Raw genomic sequence first — 21,575 nt, forward strand, 5'->3', positions numbered from 1 at the left:
AATTCAATGAAGCTATTACTCATAGAATTCCAAGTGATCAGGAACAGCTAACCAAGTCATCTTACCATAAGTCTTATAAAGTTATTTCCATCATTAAGGTGGCTAAATTAGCCATTTCCTGACACACCATTTGGGGGCTAATAGGGTGCTGTAAAAATCAGTTGACCAGATTTGACCATTAGATTGGACACCCAACTAGATAAGGTTCTGGTGTTTTGTTGGGACTAATGAGGGGTAAGTAAAATGAATTGAAAAGAAGTTAATATTTAGGTTCTAGCTAGACCATGTCCTACCTGTACATTATGTATGATATTGAGAAAGTCATTTCCCTTCTCTAAATCTTAGCTCGTGCATATATAAATGAAGAGAATGGGACAGATGATGATTATTATGTTCCATTATAGATCTATTACTTTAGTAGCATCCCCATTTAGCAGATAGGATCACTGAGGTTAGTTACTTGACATTTATATAGTGCTTTTAATCTTGCAAAACGCTGTGAATATATTATTTCCCTCGATGGTAAAGAGTTGAGAAACAATGAACCTGAGGGCATTGACCATGTTTCCAAAGATCCTACTTATTCACTGGGCTCTTCATTATGTTTCTAGGTAAAATAGACTAAATAAGTGAAATTTTTTTAGTTGAAAAGGTTATCTCTTCCAGTTATATCATTTGCCTGTGAGGAGGTCTTATCCCAGAAGAAGGGAATGATTGGTCTATGATAGAGTCAGGACTAGAACCCTGTTTTCTCAATTTCCAATACAATCTAATGTGTTTTTTGTTGGACCAAGGTGATCTCTAATTTCAGATCATAATTCTCGGCTATTATAAATATTATATAATATATAATTAATTATATGTAATTAATATATATACACATATTATTTAATTTTAATAGATAATTATAACTCTATTATGATCTCTGCCTAGATGGTCTCATCCACCCTAGGAAAAAAATATGTAGGGTATGAATAGTTTTAGGTCTGAAGGAGGTAAACAAACCTCCCCAAAAGGCTACTAGAGCAATTAATTCGACCTGGGGTTTGTGGGTAAATTTTTAACAACTGACTGGGGAAAATGAATGACACACATTTAATCTGCAAGATAAATTTTTATCATAATTTTTTTAATTCTAGACAATCAAAAAAATAATAAATAAAGAGATGAGTATCATATCTTCTGATTTCCAAGATGTAATTTAAGTGTTCACACTGAAAATTCAGCAATCCTCTCTCACTAGCCAGAAATAGCTACTTCAATACATCTCTAGATACAATCTATATGAGCACAGGGCAGCATGATGAGGTAGAGCCATGTCCTTGGTCTTAAGAGACATATTCAAGGAAAAAATAAAGCCATTCATTGTAACTTTCTTCATCTCTAATTCTTTTCATTTCAAAACTTCTCGACACTATTTCATCATCTCACTTCTTCCAGTTTCTGAGAGACTTTCTCCTTGCTAAGGTCAATTCTTATACATGTGTATTTGAAAATCTTGTCTCATCCAGTAGATTGCATTCTCAGCTATGCTGTCTTTTTTGAAACTTTAACCATTCCCTAACTATTGCTTCCTTCCCTACTGCCTTCAAAGATTTTTCTGTGTTCCCTATCCTGAAAGAAAACACTTTCACCTAGGCCCTACTATCAGTTCAAGTTATCATCCTATAACATTTTCCCTTTCTTAATTAAAATACCTTGAAAACAATGTCTATTCTTGTGTCTCCTCACTCCTCAACACTTTCATCTTTTGCTTTCATTCATCTCTCACCTGAAACTGCTCTTTCTAAAGTTACTAATGATATCTTAATCATGAAATAATGGTTTTTCTCAATTCTTTTCTGTCTCCCTCAATATCAATCTTCAGTCTGTCTAATTCATTGACACTGTTGACCATCCTCTCCTTTTAAATACTTATTTCTTTATATTTTGTGTCTCATTATTGATATCAGCTTCTCAAACTATGTGTTAGACTCTGTTTTCTCTGTTTATATTTTGTGTTTGTCTGTCTCTGTCCCTTCTCCTTCTTCCATCTTCTTTTCCCTCTTCTTCTCTTCTTCTCCCTTTCTCCTTTTCCTTCTCCCTTGTTCTCTCACTTTCCCACTAGAGAGTTCCCTATACCAATAAAGTCACAGATCCTAGCTCCTATTCTCTATCTACCTATTTATTTTAATTTTTTGCACTTCCACATGGCCTTGTTGTCTTCCCTATTTTATTTTATTTTTCATTTTTTAGGTTATTTTTCATTTTAAAGATTTTATTTATTTTGAGTTTTACAATTTTTCCCCTAATTGTAATTCCCTCCCCTCACCCCCCCACAAAAGGATAGTTTCCAGTCTTTACAGGTATACATTGGTACTAATTGAATGTGATAAGAGAGAAATCATATCCTTAAGGAAGTAACATAAAGTATAAGAGATAGAAAAATCAGACAATATCAGTTTTTTCCTAAATTAAAGGTAATAGTCCTTGGTTTTTTATCAGACTCCACAATTCTTTCTCTGGATACAAATGGTATTTTCCATTGCAGACAGCCTCAAAATGTCCCTGATTGTACACTGATGGAAAGAGCAAGTTAATCAAGGTTGACCATCGACCCGACGTTGCTGTTTGGGTGTACAGTATTTTTCTAGTTTTGCTCATCTCACAAAGCATCAGCACATGCAAATCCCTCCAGACTTCCCTGAATTCCCAACCCTTCTGGTTTCTAATAGAACAATAGTGTTCTATGACATACATATACCACAGTTTTCTAAGCCATTCCCCAATTGAAGGACATTTACTTGATTTCTAATTCTTTGCCAACACAAACAGGGCTGCTATGAATATTTTTTAACAAGTGATGTTTTTACCGTTTTTCATCATCTCTTCAGGGTATGTGCCCAGTAGTGGTATTGCTGGATCAAAGGGTATATACATTTTTGTTGCCCTTTGGGTGTAGAAAGGTTGGATGAGTTCACAGCTCCACCAACAATGTAATAGTGTCCCAGATCTCCCACAACCCTTCCAACATTGATCATTTTACTTTCTGGTCTTATTGGCCAGTCTGAGAGGTGTGAGGTGGTACCTCAGAGAAGCTTTAATTTGCATTTCTCTAATAAGTAATGATTTAGAGCAATTTTTCATATGACTATGGATTGCTTTGATTTCCTCATCTATTAATTGCCTTTGAATATCCTTTGACCATTTGTCAATTGGGGAATGGCTTTTCTGTATAAAAAAAATTGATTCAGTTCTCTGTATATTTTAGAAAAGAGTCCTTTGGCAGAAATATTAGTTGTAAAGAATGTTTCCCAGTTTACTACATTTCTTTTGATCTTGGTTACAATGGTTTTGTCTGTGCAAAAGCTTTTTAATTTAATATAATCAAAATCATCTAGTTTGTTTTTAGTGATGTTCTCCATCTCTTCCTTAGTCATAAGCTACTTACTTCCCTTTCCATAGATCTGATAGGTAAACTACTCCTTGATCTTCTAGTTTGCATATATTATTGTTTTTTATGTCTGAATCCTGTATCCATTTTGATCTTATCTTGGTATAGGGTATGAGGTGTTTATCTAATCCAAGTTTCTGCCATGCTAACTTTCAATTTTCCAAACAGTTTTTATTGAAGAGAGAGATTTTTTTATCCCAATAGCTGGACTCTTTGGGTTTATCAAACAGCAGATTACTATAATTGTTTCCTGCTATTGCACCTAGCCTATTCCACTGGTCCACCACTCTATTTTTTAGCCTAAAACAGGCAGTTTTGAAAATTGATGCTTTATAATATAATTTTAGATCAGGTAGGTCTAATCCACCTTCTTTTGCACTTTTTTTTTCATTGAATCCCTGGGAATTCTTGACTTTTTATTTCTCCATGTGAATATACTTGCAATTTTTTCTTAACCCATTAAAGTAATTTGGAATTTTGATTTGTAGGGCAATAAACAGGTAGTTTAGTTTTGATAGAATTATCATTTTTATTATATTAGGCTCTACCTATCCATGAGCAGTTAATGTTTGTGCAGTTATTTAAATCTGATCTAATTTGTGTGAGAAGTGTTTTGTAGTTGCTTTCAAAAAGTTTCTGGGTCTACCTTGGCAAATGGACTCCCAGGTATTTTATATTGTCTGGGGTTACTTTGAATGGGATTTCTCTTTCTAGCTCTTTCTGTTGTATCTTGCTAGTCATATATAGAAAAGTTGAGGATTTATGATGGCTTATTTTATATTCTGCAACTTTGCTAAAATTGCTAACTGTTTCCCGTAGTTTTTTTTTCATGATTTCTTTGCATTCTTTAGGTATTCTATCATATCATCTACAAAGAGTGAGAGTTTTGTCTTTTCCTTCCAATTCCAATTCCTTCAATTTCTTTTTTCTTCTTTTATTGCTGAAGCTAACATTTCTAATATGATACTGAATAGTGATGGTGATAATGGGTATCCTTGTTTCACCCCTGATCTTATTGGGAATACCTCTCGTCTCTCTCCATTGAATATAATGCTTGTTGATGGTTTCAAATAGATACTGCTTATTATTCTAATGAACAGTCCATTTATTCCTACACTCTCTAGTGTTTTTAGTAGGAATGGATGCTGTATTTTGTCAAAAACTTTTTCAGCATATATTGACATAATCATATAATTTTTGATAGGTTTATTGTTGGTATAATTAATTATACTAAAAGTTTTCCTAATATTGAACCAACCCTGTATTCCTGGGATAAAACCTACTTGATCAAAATGTATTATCCTACTTATAACTTGTTGTAATTATTACTTTAATTTCCTCCTCATTGGTGGTGGTGAGTTCACCTGTTACATTTATGATAACAGCAATTTGGTTTGCTTCTTCCTTTTTTTTAATCAAATTGATCAGAGGTTTATCAGTTTTATTGGTTTTTTTCATAAAACCAACTCTTGGTTTTATTTATTAATTCAATAGTTTTTTTGGCTTTTGATTTTATTAATTTCTCCTTTAATTTTTAGAATTTCTAAGTTAGTATTTAATTGGGGGGTATTTCATTTGTTCTCTCTAATTTTTTAGTTGCATATTTACTTCATTGATTTCTTCTTTCTCTAATTTATTCATGTAAGTATTTAAAGATACAATATATCACCTGACAGCTGCTTTGAATGTATCCCATATGTTTTGGTATGTTACTTCATTATTGTCATTATTTAGGATAAAATAATTAATTCTTTCTATAATTTGTTGTTAGATCCACTCATTCTTTACAGTGAGGTTATTCAGTTTGCAATTAGTTTTGAGTCTATGTCTCCTTGGCCCAAAATTACATATGGATTTTTCTTGCATTGTGATCTGAGAAAGGTGTGTTCACTATTTCTGCTTTTCTGCAATTGATTATTAGCTTTTTATATACATGGTCAATTTTTGTAAAAGTATCATATACTGCAGAGAAAAGGGTATATGTCTTTCTATCCCCATTCTATTTCCTCCATAAGTCTATTATATATTGGTTTTCTAACAATCTATTTACCTCCTTAACTTCTTTCTTGTTTATTTTATGATTTGATTTATCTAGATCTGAGAGCTGGAGGTTCAGGTCTCCCACTAGTAGTGTTTGCTGTCTATGTCTTCCTGTAGTTCTTTCAGCTTCTCCTCTAAGAATTTGGGTGCTGTCCCACTGGGAGCATATATATTCAGTATTCAAATAACTTTATTGTCTATAGTAACTTTTAGAAGGGTAAAGTTTCCTTCCTTATCTCTTTTAACACTATCTATTTTTGCTGCTGCTTTGTCTAAGATAAGGATTGCTACCCCTGCTTTTTTTACTTCAGCTGAAGCAAAATATATTTGCTCCAACCTTTTAGCTTTACTTTATATGTATCTCTCTGCTTCAAATGAGTTTCTTCTAAGCAGCATATTTTATGATTCTGGTTTTTAATCCAATCTGATATTTGCTTACATTTTGGGGGAGAGTTCATCCCATTCACATTCAAAGTTATAATTACTAACTCTTTATTCCCCCCCCCATGCTATCCTCCCTCTGTTTTTATTTTTCCCCCCTTTTCCCTTTATCAGTATTCCCCAGCTTTTTGTTTCTGGATACCACCCCCTTCAATGTGTTTGTCCTCCTATATCTACCCCCCTGCTTTTTCTTTCCCCTTTCCCTTCCCTTCATTTTGTTAGTTACCCTTTTTCTCCCCCTCCCTGTCTTTGGGAACACAGGCTATTCTAACGGACCGCCACCTGGACAGTCTCAGGAGCTGGCAAGCCACCCTTAGAGATAAGGTGCACCAGAGTCCTTGGGAGCTAGACATTCTGCCCCACAGCCCAGGGGTACAAGACACAGCTGTGTTTTGCCACCTCCCCCCTAAAGTACCCCCTTATCCTGTAACACAAGATGCTGCATGTGCACACCGCTTGTGCACCCCGAATTCCATCAATTATTCTTTGTTCTACCCCAAAAGACATAACAGTATATATGTAATAGCTAAGCAGTAATAAAATTGAGCTGGAGGCATAAGGCAGTGGTGGCTTGACTCCTTATTCTCAGCTCCCCTCCAGGAGGGAGGTCATTGCTGTGGGCCCCAAGGTGAAGCAAGCTACAACACCTGTCTGCATTCCCCCCCTCCCCTTTTCCCCTTTTGAAACTTCAAAGGTTAGATGTTTTTTAAGTTAACTGAGTATGTGTATATTAACTTTAAGCCAAGTCTGATGAGAGGAAGATTCAGGTATTTCTCATCTCCCTTCTTCCTCTCTATTACCATATGTCTTTTGTACCTCTCAATGTAATGATATTCAATCACCCTCCCTACTCCCATAGCTTTCCTCTCACTCCTTTTAAGGAGGAAATGTTTTTAATTCATTCCATCTGAATCATAGAAAATTCTGAGTATCCATCACTTCTGGCTAAGTATATTTTCTCTAACAGAGTTATAATTCTTGAGAGTTATTAGAGTTTTTCTCTCAAGTGTGGTTATAGCTAGTTTCATCCCATTGGATAGCAGTCTCATGGATAAGTCATGAGTGTCCATCACTTCTAGCTAGGTATATTTTCTATGTTAGAGTTACAATTCTCAAGAATTATGAAAATCTTTTTCCCATGCTGGGATATAGCCAGTTTCATCTTATTGGATAGCAATTTTTTTTCTTTTTCTCTCCCCTTTTTTTACTTTTTCATGTATCTCTTTAACCTCCTGTTTGATGTCCAAATTTTCTATTTAGTTCTGGTCTTTTCATCAGGAATTTTTGGATTTCTTCCATTTCATTAAATGTCCATCTTTTCCCCTGAAAAAAAAAAGTTCAGCTTTGCTGTGTAATGGATTCTTGGCTGCATTTCCAAGTTTTCTTGCTCTACAGAATATCTCATTCCAGGCCCTTCGATCTCCTAATGATGATGCAGCCCAGGTCCTGTGTAATCCTTATTGTGCCTCCTTGGTATTTAAATTGTTTCTTTCTGGCTTCTTGCAGGAGTTTCTCTTTTATCTGATAGTTCTGGAATCTGGCCTCAACATTCTTTGGTGTTTTCATTTCAGGATCTCTTTCTGGAGGGGATCCATGTATTCTTTCAATAAATGTTTTGCCCTCTGGTTCCATGATATCAGGGAAATTTTCCTTTCTAAATCCTGTAATAGTGAGTCCAGGCTTTTTTTTCTTCTCTTCAATGTTTTCAGGAAGACCAATAATTCTTAGGTTGTCCCTTCTTGAACTATTCTCAAGGTCAGTCATTTTGCTGATAAGGTATGTTACATTTCCTTCTATTTTTTCTATTTTTTTTTTGGTTTTGTTTAACAGGCTCTTACTGGCTCCTGAAATCATGAGTTTCTGCAGACTCCATTTTTTTTTTAGAGAAAAGTTTCTTCATTTACCTTTTACAACTCCTTTTCCAATTGGTCAATTCTATTTTTGTTTTGTTTTGTTTTGTTTTGTTTTAGGTTTTTGCAAGGCAAATGGGGTTAAGTGGCTTGCCCAAGGCCACACAGCTAGGTAATTATTAATTGTCTGAGACTGGATTTGAACAAAGGTACTCCTGACTCCAAGGACAGTGCTTTATCCACTATGCCACCTAGCTGCCCCTCCAATTCTATTTTTGAAAGAGCTTTCCATTTGAGTAATTGAGGTTTTGAGAGATTTATTTTCTTTTTTCATTTGCCCAACTGAGGATCTGAGAGAATTATTCTCATTTTGTATTTGTCCAATTGTATTTTCCAATGATTTGTTTTCTTGTTGCAAGGTGTTAATCTTCTCTTGGGTTTCTTTTCCCAAATTTTCCAATTGATTTTTAAACTCCTTCCTTATTTCTTCAAGGAAGTCTTTCTGTGTTGGAGACCAAATCACAATCTTCTCAGAGGTTCAAGGTCTCTCTGAGTTAGGGTGTTTTTCTTCCAAGAATTTTTCTACAGTCTCTCCTTTTCAATGGCCTTTCTTCATTTTTCTAAGACCTTGAGTTGGGGAGGGGACGGTTCACAGAGGTTTGGTGTTGGGATGCCTAGAGGCTTTACACACTAAGTGTAATATCTCCTGGTGGCCAGTAGGGGGTGCTGATTGCTTTTTCTGAAGGGTCTGTGACCTTGACTGAGGACCTCCTCCCTTGCCCTGCAGGAAGTTATTGAAGCTGTTAAATACTTTTGTCTTCAATCATTGGTGGACTACACCCTGGGATGAAGTCATCATTCTCTCCCTATTATCAGCTGAGGTGGTTCTTCTGCTTACACACCTGGGCCTGGGGAAGAAGGTCTGTAACTGTTTGTTCTGGGAAAATGCCTCAGCCAAAATAGAGGCATGGACTCAGAGTTCCTCAGACCAGAGGAGCCCAGGCATGATGTCCACAGTTCTCCTGCACAGGAACTCTCCCCCCAGCCTTGTTGGCAAGCTCCAGATGGTCAGAGCCTACACCAATGCTTCCACTCCCTAGTTGACCTGCAGTCAACCAGGATCTAGCCCCACCACTGATCAATCAGGTCTGGTTCTTGGGCCCTCAGACTCCCATGCTCCAACCTAATAAGGCTGATCTTCAGCTGATCCAGCCTCCCAGAACCCCACCCCCATCAGTGCTTCCCTCTGCAACCAGACTCACCCACAACTGCAGAAAACAAATACTGAGGTAGATGTTCTTTCCCCTGGCTTTTCTTTCTGGGTTTTGTTGGTCGGGTTTCTGTTAAGAGGTTTGTTTCATGTCATATATGGGGAAAGATCAGGAGATTTTAGAAATGTGACTGTGTTCTCTCTGCCATCTTGGCTGGAAGTCTTGTCTCCCATATTTTATTTTATTTTTTTAACATTTTAACATTTTATTTGTTTTCCAATTATATAGAATAGTAATATGTATCCATCATTTTTTCCCAAGGCTCTGAATTCTACAATTTCCCCCTCCCCCCCACACAGAAGACTGTCTGATAGTCTCTACATTATTTCTATGCCATACATTGATATAAATTGAATGTGTTATAAGAGTAAACATAAGAGTAAACATGAACCCCCTCCCCACAAGAAGATGAGAAACCTCAAGAATAGAGAAAGATAAAAAAAATTGTACTTCATTCTGTGTTCAAATTTCAATGACTCTGTCTCTGGGGTGAGTTGCTTTCTTTATCATAAGTCCACCAGAGAAGTTGCTTCAATATTTTTTCAACAGTTGCTATTACTAGCTGTACCTCTTCTCTATTTCTCCCTGCTCTTATTTATTCCATTCTCTCCTTTCATCCTGGCCCTGTCCAAAAGTGTGTTGAATCTGAGTATCCACCCCCTTGATCTTCCCTCTCTTCTATCACCTATTACCCCCCTTCCCTCCCTCCATCCCCGCTTATCCCATCCCTTTCTTCTTATTTTTCTCTAGGGTAAGATAAATTTCTTCACCCTATTAAGTGTGTATGTTATTTTCTCTCTGAGCCATTTCTGATGAGAATGGAGGCTCACTCATTCCCCCTTGCCTTCCCCCTTTCCACTCCACTGAAAAAGCTATTTCTTGACTCTTATGTGAAATTTCTTAGCTTCTTCTTCATCTCCTTTTCCTTCTTCCTAGTACTTCCCTTTGTCATACATTGACTCCATCTTTTTATTATATATTATATTACATTATATTATATTATATTACATTATTATATTATATTATATTATATTATATTATATTATATTATATTATATTCCACTCCTTCCTATGTGTTGTCTATATATGCTCCTTCTAACAGCTCTTATAAATGAGAAAGTACATATGAGTTATCAATATCTTCTTCCTATGCAGGAACACAAACATTTCAATATCATTAAGTTCTTCATAGTTAGTCCTTCTCTTCCACTCCCCCTATGGTTGACCAGAGTCCTGTATTTAGAGATCAAACTTTCTGTTTAGCTCTGCTTGCTTCAATAGGAAAGTTTGAAAGTCCCCTGTTTCATTGAAAGTACATCTTTTCCCCTGAAAGAGGATGTTCACTTTTCCTGGGTAGCTGATTCTCAGTTAAAAACCAAGATCTTTTGCCTTCCAGAATATCATATTCCAATCCCTATGAGCCCTTAATGTAGATGCTGCCAGTTCCTGTATAATCCTGACTATGGAGCTTCATTAGTTGAATTGTTTGTTTCTGGAAGCTTTTAAAATTTTCTCTTTGAATTGGGTGCTTTATAACTTGTCTATAATATTACTGGAAGTTTTCTTTTAGGGTCTATTTCAGGAGGTGACCAGTGAATTCCCTTGATTTCTATTTTACCCTCTGCTTCTAGGATCTCAAGGCAATTTTGCTGTATTATTTCTTGCAAATTGAAGTCTAGGCTCTTCTCCTGGTCACGGCTATCAGATAGCCCAATGATTTTTAAATTATTTCTTCTGGATCTGTTTTCAAGGTTGGTTGTTTTTACAATGAGATATTTCACATTTTCTTTTAATTTTTGGCTTTTTCGGAAGTTTTATTTCTTCTGATTTCTTGCAAAGTCATCAGCATCCTTTACTTCCATTCTGCATTTGAATTTTCTTCAAAGAGCTTTTTTATCTTCTTTTCCAGCTGGTCAATTCTGCTTTTTGAGGCATTCTTCTCCTCATTTGCCTTTTATTTTTCTTTTTTTATTAGGCCTAAATATATTATTTTCTTCAGTGTTTTTTTTATACCTTTCACTAAACTTTTGATTTGGCTTTAATTTTTTTTCTGCATCACTCTCTTTTCTCCTCTCAATTTTTCCTTCATATTTCTTAATTGCTTTTCAAAGTCATTTTTTTGAGCTTATGCATTGTCTGAGCCCATTTTCTATTTCTCTTGGAGGTTTTGGATATGGAAGGTTCAATTTTGTCATCATCTGAATATGTGTTTTGATCTTCCATGTGACTAAAGTAATTCTCTATGGTCAGATTCTCCTTTTTCTGTTGTTTATTCATTTCCTCAGCCCAAAACAGCATTCCCAAGGCTTTGGGGTTTTTGGGGGGATAACACCCCACTGGGACCTTTATTCCTCCAAGGTCTTATGCTCTCTTGCCTGTGCTTTGATATGTAGATGGCCCCCCTGTACTTCCCTCTCCCTTGGGGCTACAAGGAGGGATCCTGCTATCTTAGTATGGAAGCCTGAATTGCAACCTGGAACTGAGTTTAGGCAAACAGCAGATTTCTACTCTGAGGGAGAGCACAGAAATTTCTGCAGACTTCCCTTACTGTCTCTGGGGGGGCAGGCTGCTTTCTCCAGATTCTTGCTGCAGATTCTGCCACCAGTGCTCCCTCACTCCACACTCATTCTGGTGAAGCAGAGTTCTCTTCCTGCCCCTTCAAGCTGTTGCCAGTGATCTCTGGGCTGGGCTGGGCTGTGCTACACTGTGGCCATGGCTTTTTTCCCAACTCCCAGTCCTGGTGAAACACACCTTTCCCGCAGAACTTCTAAGTTATCTTGGATTGGGAAAATATATCACTCAGTCTTTCTGTGGATCTGTCCCTCTACATTTTGGCTAGAGTCATCACTTGTTTGTTTTTTTTGGAATTTGGGGGGAAGGAATTCCCAGGAAATGCTGCCTTGTCTCCCCTATTTTAACACAAGCTTCTTGTCATTCAGCATTTTTTTTCATTCATTGGAATTGAGTACCCAATGCCTATCATAGTATCTAGCACAGAGAAAGCTCTTAATAAATACTTATTGAATGATTGGTATATTCAGATCTTATGCTCTCTAGTTTTTAGAGCCTGATCAAGTTTCTCACCACCTTAGTTGCCCTTATCTGTTAAATGGGCCTACAAATAATTGTACAATCTCAGTTATAAGACTACTGTTAGCTGATTTATTAGCTTAAAAGCACTATGGAAATAGGGAGTCATAATGACTCCCTATTTCCATAGTGCTTTTAAGCTAATAAATCTTCTCTGATTTCAGTCAAAATCTTTCTTAAAGTTTTTAAGCAAGCTTTTTCAATATTGATGATATGAAAGGCAGAAGCTTTATTTCTGACAGGGAGTTTATGAGCAGGCAAATATATCCATCAGTGGAGGATTAAGAATCCATACCTCCTCTTCCACTACTTCAATGGAACTTGCAGGAATGATCAGAGAGTTAAAGTTTCCTTCAAGATACCTACAATCTTACTGACCATGTCTCATGAGAAAGAAGAAAATGTGTTCTCTTTAACAATCTCTTCCTAAGCCTGGATCTTATTACTTGTCAAAGGTCAGTATTTTCTCCATAAACTTATAGGTTTGTTATTTCTCCCTCCTTCACCACTAAGGTTTTTTCTCTAAGCTACAAGACTAGAAAGGAGCCAAAATCAAAATTTAAAATGTATTGGGGAAAATTAGGTCTGCAGGCCCATCAATTTCCCACATCCTTCCTCCTCACCTCGTGATTTCCAGAGAGAGGGAACTTTAATGTTAATATCAAAAAACAAAGGCAGAGTTTTTCTAGGGAGAGCAAGCAGGTATTCATTCTCTAGTTCCCTCTCTCTCCCAATCATTCCCAAATATTATTGAGATGATGTGGCCTTTAACATTCACACAGTGAGACAGAATTGCATGTAACCAAGAAAATGTCTAAGGATCATTACTAATTCATTCAAGAAGTAGCAATGGATTTGTATACACCTGGGATTTCAATGAAATCAAATAGCTCTTATAAAAAGAGGTATTTAGCTTATTTGACTTACAGTAAGGAAGAAACAGGACCACAGGGGAGCAGAGTTCAGCTCAATATAAAGTCAGAAGTTATATGATAGAAATTTGACCTTAGAATCAGAAAGATCTAGCATCAAGTCTTGTTTTTGACACATGCTAGCTCTGTGAGCATGTGAAGTCCCTCAACATTTTAGCATCTAATAAAATCACAGATATGAATCAAGGGGGGAAAGAAGGAAGACATTTCTGGAAAGATGATTGAGTGAAAGTTATGGTCAAAGCTATTTCTAGTCAGATTTGTTTCAAAAATAACAAAATTAAGTGAAAGAACAAAAAATAAAGAGGCTGTAAATTCCTAACAAGAGAGTCTAGACTTGAAATTTCATCAATATTATCAGTCCCAGATAAGGAAACTTCCTCTTTTAATGGAGGTCAGCACCATCCCTACAGCTTATATAATCAGGGACCACTAAATCATACATAAGGATCCTTGTAAGTTGCATATGGACTTAGTTTTAAAATGTGATGTTATCTATTATTTCTTTTCTCTTTATTTTGTTTAAACAGTAATCTCGCTCAGGCAAAATATTGCTCTGCATGGGATCTGACCAGTACTTGAAATTCTGATTTATAGATCTAAGAGGCTTAGTGATTTGACCAGAAACACATAAGCCTGTGTCAGAGATCTGTTTTTAACCCAGTCATCTTGGTATATGTGTCATGTTATAGCTCTTTTTTAAAGATAATCCCCATATCACTTCTTAAAAAAAAAACAAATGCCCCATTCTTCCATTATTTACTCCCCCATCTCAGTTACAGAATTATCAGCACTGAATGCAATACCTTTCCTCATATTCATCTCTGAGCCTTGAGGATAAAAAAATAGGAAGCAAGGAGGACAGAGAGAAAAAGACAAGAGTCATTATCATAGGATGATACCTATAGTATTAAGAAGAGACCTCAGAGGAAACTGAGACCAAGAGAATTTAAATGGTTTGCCTAAAGTCAAACAAGTTTCAAGTGTCAGATTCAATAATACTTGCTTTCATTCAGTGGTCTGAATCAATATAGGAGACTTACATACAGGACTTAATGCAGAAATTATCAAAGAGAAAGGAAGGAAAGTCAAAAAGCTCATTTCTGATCATACTGTCATTATCCAAAGACAAGATATTTATGAGGATAAGGACTGATAGAGTCAGTTTTGGAGAAAGATATTGAATAACTGGACTTTGTGATTTGGGTTGTTACAACCTCACAGCAGTACTCTGGGTCACTGGTGGTCAAAATCATATGGAAATATGGAACATTAAAACCCATATAAGGATCCCTGCAGGTTTTATATTGACTTAGTTTTTAATATTACCTATGTTTTATTATATTTTTATTCATTTTGTGAGGTATTTCTCAATTACTTTTTAAACTTACCTGGGACATGTTCCATGTGTTGTAGACCACTCACGCTAGGCAACTCTCTAAAACTGTAAGGTGCAAAGAACTTATAGGGTCTACATAGGTAAAAAGAAGTTTCCTCACCAGGAACTTCTCTATACTAATCAAAAAAACAAGCACAGTCCTTAACTTCATCCCTTAGTCATAAGTGGAATAATGCTGAGTATGAGCTCTCTGGACATGAGTAAACTAAAGGATAAGCAATAAATACATATGATAGAAAGTATCTCAGCATAAATTGAATAGTAGATGACAGTACAGGGAGATAGGGTCTCCTAGAGGGGGATTCAATATCAAATCCAGATGATCAATGTAATCAATGGACTAAGTGTCCTTGAAGACAAAACTGAGACCATCATTGATGTCATGATTCCTGAGTCATTCCAATTGATGGACTATTAACTCTCCAGGAAATTTGACCATGTGTTAATTCCCTGTAGGACTGGTTAAAGGGAAGGCAAACTTGCTAGGAGACTTAGAATTGGGTTTTGGTTTACCTTCAGATAAAGGGAGGGAGGATTCTAATCAGAAAATCTAGTTTTTGGGTTGTGGCTTGTCTGCAACCCAAAAGGACTGCTAGATTTTTTAATGGAAGAAGCTACAAGAACATCACCCATTCCAGCTATTTAATATATGAAGATTTGCTCCTTTCTATAGTATGATTAAAGAGCATTTTAAAATAATTTTTAACATAATTTCATGTGGAATTCCACTGAAATTTCAAGTCTAGACTCTCTTGTTAGGAATTTCCACTCTATTTTTGTTCTTGTACTTAATTTTGTTATTTGTCTAATTGGATAAGTTCATGTATCCTAAATCCAAGAAAAAAATCTAAAAAAACTCCAAGACTTTTTAAAAGATCATTCACAATAGAAACATAATTAAAAATAGAATGTTAGATATTAAGTTAAATACCTTAGGTTCAAATTCCAACTCTGACCCTTATCTCTAAATGTCCTTGAGTAAGACATTTATACTTTTCATGTCTGTTTCCTTATAGATAAATTGTGAGGGCAGTTTAGCTCAGATGACCTTTAAGCACATTTCTGGCTCTAAATGCATAAGTCTAAAAACTACATAATAAAATAAGGGAATAAATAAAAAATGGAATAGACTGCTTAGAATTGATGTTAAAAAATGTAATTGAAAGTTAGATCTTCTGGCCAAGATGGCAGAGAGAAGCCAGGCACTGTCCTAAGGTCTACTGAATTTCAAGCATCTTAACATAATTTAGATCCACCAAATCTAGAGAAGAACAAAGGAGAAGAACATCTATAAACAAAGTCTATCTTGGGGGAACATGGATGAGCCAGGGACAGAGAACAGAAAGCCCACAGGGGCCATGGGGTGAGACCTGAGTTTAACCTGAGAACAGCCACAGAAATTTTGATTTTGTGAACAGACAGAAAAACTCCAGTGAGTTTGGAGGGAGAGCTCCAGCACAGCAGCTAGTTATCAATCCACTCAACTCCACTGGTCTGGAAGAACAGGTCTGTGAGCCCCATACTTTCAGGAGAGTTCCTGTGATTCCAGTTGAATTCCATCCCCCATCCCTGTGCAAGAAAGGTACTCTTCCCAGAACAAACACAGTAACAACATTCCCCCCTCCCCACCCCAGGTTCAGGTGTGGGAGCAGGTCTCTCTCAGTACTAAGTGAATAATGAGATTAACTATATAGTCTGAGGGTCCAGAACACATTGTTCCAGGATAATCCAAACTCTGCTGCTCTCCTTACCCCCTCAGACCTAGGTAATGGGCCTCAAATGAAGGTAACAGATACTTCAGAGAAAGCCTCTAGCACCCTTTACTGGAAAGCCAACTTGGAGTTGCTAAACCCAGTGAGTTAATCCACTAGGGATTTCAACCCAAAAGATCTGTGAACCAGCCCCACAACACAAGATCCTAGGAAAATGAAGAAAGGCCATAGAGCATTCCATTGAAAGCTACCTCAAAGAAAAAGACCCTAAGAGAGAACTAGAACTTCTGAGGAGAATATGAATTGGTTTCCAACTGGAAAGACTTCTTAGAAGAGATCAGGTAGGAGTTTAAAAATCAATTGGAAAAATTGGGGGGGGGGGGACTGAAGAGAAAATTAACAATTCACAACAAGAAAACAAATCCTTGGAAAATACAATTGGGCAAATGGAAAACTCCTTCAGAAATAGAATTGGCCAATTGGAAAAGGTGTGTCAAAAGTTAAATGAAGAAAATTCTTCTTTAAAAAAAGAATGGAATCTGTGAAAACTAATGACTTTGAGAGACAACAAGAATCTGTTCAACAAAGAAATTGAAAAAAATGGAAGAAAAAGTAAACTATCTCTTCAATAAACCTACTGACTTAGAGAATATATGCAGGAGAGACAACGTAAGAATCATTGAACTTCCTGAACACATTGAGGATAAAACAAAAGCCTGGATTCAATATTTCAGGATCTATTGAAAGAAAACAGCCCTGAAATAATAGAACCAGAGGTCAAAATAGTTATTGAAAGACTACATCAATCCCTCCTGAAAGGGATCTAAAAATGAAAACACCAAGGAATATTGTAGCCAAATTCTAAAACTTTCAGATAAAAGAGAAAATTCTGCAAGCAGCCAGAAAGAAACAATTTAGATACCAAGGATCCACAGTAAGTATTAAACATGACCTGGCTGCATCAACATTGGAGGACCTGGCATATGATATGGCATATGATATTTGCATATGGCAAATAAAAGACTTCCAACTTTTCCTGACAAAAAGATCAGAGCTAAATATAAAATTTGGACTTCAAACAGGAGACTCAAGAAAACACGAAAAGGTAAAAAAAGGGGAAAGGAAAAAAATTGATATCCAATAAAATGAAACTTGGTTATATCCCCACCTGGGAGAAAGGTTCTCATAACTCTTGAGAATTGTAACTCTATTAGAGAGAATAAACTTAGAAGGAATGGACACTCATGACTTGTCCATCATTCTGTTAGAATGATTTAAAAACAATATCTCCTTTAAAAGGGGGCCAGTAAAGAGACAGGAGGAGGAAGAAGAAGATTGAATGGGGTAAATCACATTAGCTGAGGAGGTACAAAGGACCTATTGCAATAGATGAGAAGAAATGAGGGGTTGAGAACTGCCTGAGTCTCACTCTCATCAGATTTGGCTCAAAGAAGGATTAACATATACTCACACAATTAAGTTAAGAAATTTATTTTGCCTTTCAAATACTAAAAGGAAAATGGGGAGGGGGAGGAAAAGAGGAACCAACAGAAGAAAGTGAAGAAAGAAGGGGAAAAGGGAAAGGGGAAAGATAGGGAAGGTTGTGGATATAAGGGGGCAAACACACTGAAGGAAGTGGTATTCAGAAGTAAAATGCTAGGGAATATAGATAAAGTAAAAAAAGAGGAAAATACAAATAGAGGGAAGGTAACATGGAGGGCAATAAAGAATTAGTAATGATGACTTTGAATTTAATTGAATGAACTCTTTCATAAGACATAAGCAAATAGAAGAGTAGATTAAAAACCAGAATCCTATAATATGCTACTTACAAGACACCCATTTGAAGCAGACAGATACATGTATAGTAAAGGTAAAAGGTTGGAGCAGAATATTTTTTGCTTCAACCAAAGTGAAAAAGGTAGGGTTAGCATTCCTCTTCTCAGACAAAGCAACTGGGGAAATAGATCTCATTAAAAGAGATAGGGAAGGAAACTACAACTTCCTAAAAGATACCATAGACAATGAAATAATTTCAGTACTAAATATGTATGCTTCAAGTGGTATAACATCAAAATTCTTAGAGGAGAAGCTGAATGAGTTACAGGAAGACCTAGACAGCAAAACTCTACTGCTGAGAGAATTGAACTTCCCTTTATCAAATTTAGATAAATCTAACCATAAAATAAAAAAGAAGGATGTTAAGGAGGTAAATAGAATGTTAGAAAATGTAAACATGTTAGACCTTTGGAAAAATTGAATGGGTATAGAAAGGAATGCATTTTTCTCCTGCAGTTTATGGCACTTACACAAAAATTGACTATGCACTATGACATAAAATCCTTATAATTGAATGCAGAAAGGCAGAAATACTGAATACATCCTTCTCAGATCATGATGTAAGAAACATCACGAGCAATAAGGGACCATGGAGAGACAGAACTAAAACTAACTGGAAATAAATGAGTTCATTTTAAAGAATGAGTGGAGGTGCAGTTGGGTGGTACAGTGAATAGAGCACCAGCCCTAGAGTCAGGAGTACCTGAGTTCAAAACTGGCCTCAGACATTTAATAATTACCTAGTTTTGTGGCCTTGGGCAAGCCATGTAGCCCCATTACCTTGCAAAAAAACTAAAAAATAAAAAAGATGAGTGGATCAAACAAAAAAGTATAGGTAGAATTAATGATTTCATCCTAAATAATGAGAATAACAAGACAACATACCAAAACTTATGGGATACAGCCACAGCAGCTTTCAGAGAATATATTATATCATTATATCATTAACTGCTTACATGAATAAATTAGAGAAAGAGGAAATCAATGATCTAAGCAAGCAACTAAAAAATTAGAGAAAGAACAAATTAAAAACTCCCAATTAAATACCAAATTAGAAATTCTAAAAATTAAAGGAGAAATTAATAAAACAGAAAACAAGAAAACCATTGAACTAATGACTAAAACCAAGAGTGGTTTTTATGAATAAACAAATAAAGTTCACAAACCTTTGGTTAATTTGATTAAAAAAAAGAAAGAAGAAACCAAATTATTAGTATCATAAATGAAAAAGATGAACTCACCACCAATGAGGAGATAACTAAAATAATAACTGGGAAATTTATAGGCCAATAAATTTGAGAATCTAAGTGAAATGCATGAATATTTACAAAAATACAAGTTACCCAGGTCAAAGGAAGAGGAAATTAAAGACCTAAATAACCCTGTCTCAGAAAAAGAAATTCAACAAGCCCTTATTGAACTCCCTAAGAAAAATTCTCCAGGGCCAGATGGATTCACAAGTGAATTCTATTAAACATTTAAGGAACAATTTGTTCCAGTTCTATAAAAACTCCTTTAAAAATAGGTGAAGACAGAACTCTGCCCGACTCCTTCTATGACACTATTATGGTGCTGATATCTAAACCAGGAAGAGTCAAAACAAAGAAAGAAACCAATAGTTGAATTTCCCTAATGAATATGGATTCAAAAATCATAAATAAAATCTTAGCAAAGTGATTACAGCAAGTTGTCTTTAGGATAATACACTATGACCAAGCAGGATTTATCCCAGGAATTCAGGATTGGTTCAATATTAGGCAGTTAGTATAATTGACTATTTCAATAACAAACCTAACATAAATCATATGATTGTCTCAATAGATGCTGAAAAAGCCTTTCACAAAATTCAGCACCCATTCCTACTAAAAACACTTGAGAGCATAGGAATGAATGGATTCTTCCTTAGAATGATAAAAAAGTATCTATTTGAAACCACCAACAAGCATTATATGCAATGAGGCTAAGCTAGAGGCATTCCCAATAAGATCAAGGTGGGGGGGGAAAGAGGATGCCCATTGTCACCAATACTATTCAGTATTGTATTAGAAATGTTAGCTTCAGCAATAAGAGAAGAAAAAGAAATAGAAGGAATTAGAATAGGGAAGGAAGAAACAAAACTCTCACTCTTTTGCAGATGATGTGATGTTATATCCAAAGAATTCTTAAAAATCATCTAAAAACTACTAGAAACAATGAGCAACTTTAACAAAGTATCAGGATATAAAATAAACCCTCATAAATCCTCAATACTTTTATATATTACTAGCAAGATAGAAAGAGAAATTTCATTTAATGTAACTTCAGAAAATATAAAATACTTGGGAGTCTACTTGCCAAGGCAGAGTCATAAATTCTATGAAAACAACTATAAATACTTTTAACACAAAATCAGTTTTAAATAATTTGGCATATATCAACTGCTCATGGATAGGCTGGGCTAATATAATAAAAATGGCAATTCTACTTAAATTAAACAACTTATTTTGTGCCTTACCAATCAAACTTCAAAAAATTATCTTAATGAGCTAGAAAAAATGTAACTAAATTCAAATGGAGAAACAAAATGTCAAGAATATTCAGGTATTTAATGCAAAAAAGTGCAAAAGAAGGTAGCTTAGCCTTACCAGATCTAAGATTACATTATAAAGTATCAGTCATCAAAACTGTTTAGCATTGGCTAAGAAGTAGAGTGGTGGATCAATGGGATAGATTAGGTGCTAAAGAGACAGCAGGAAATGATTATAGGAATCTGCTGTTTGGTAAACCCAAATAGTCCAACTTCTGGGATAAGAACTCTCTCTTAGTTAAAAACTGTTGGGAAAATTGGAAATTAGTATAGCAGAAACTTGGATTACACCAAATCTCACACACACATAAGATAAAAATGGGTACAGGATTAAACACAAAAGATATTATAAGGAAACTAGAAGATCAAGGTATAGTTTACCTGTCAGGTCTATGGAAAGGGAAGCAGTTTATGACCAAGGAAAAGAAGAAGAACATCATTTAAAACAAATAAGAGGATTTTGATTACATTAAATTAAAAAGCTTTTGCACAAACAAAACCACAGTAACCAATATAAAAGAAATTTAATAAATTGGGAAAAAATTTTTACAGCTAGTACTTCTGACAAAGGACTCATTTATAAAATATAAAGAGAACTGAGTCAAATTTATTTTTTTAAAAAGCCATTCCACAATTGCCAAATGGTTAAAGGATATGTATGAAAAAGCCATTTACAGATGAGAAAACTCAAAGCTATCAATAGTCCTTTGAAAAATCTCTCTAAATCATTACTGATTAGAGAAATACAAATTAAAGCAGCTCTTAAGGTACTATCTCAAACCTATCAGATTGAACAACATGACCAGAAAGGACAATGTTCAATGTTGGAAGGAATGTGGGCAATTGGGGACCATAATACATTGTTGGTGGAACTGTGAACTCATTCATTCTATCTGGAGAGCAATCTGGAATTATGTTCAAAGGGTAATAAAAATGTGTATACTCAGGGGCAGCTATTTGGTGTAGTGGATAGACTATTGGCCTTGGAGTCACAGAACCCAA

The sequence above is a fragment of the Macrotis lagotis genome, chromosome 8, assembly GCF_037893015.1.
Source record: "Macrotis lagotis isolate mMagLag1 chromosome 8, bilby.v1.9.chrom.fasta, whole genome shotgun sequence".
NCBI classification, from domain to species: Eukaryota; Metazoa; Chordata; class Mammalia; order Peramelemorphia; family Peramelidae; genus Macrotis; species Macrotis lagotis.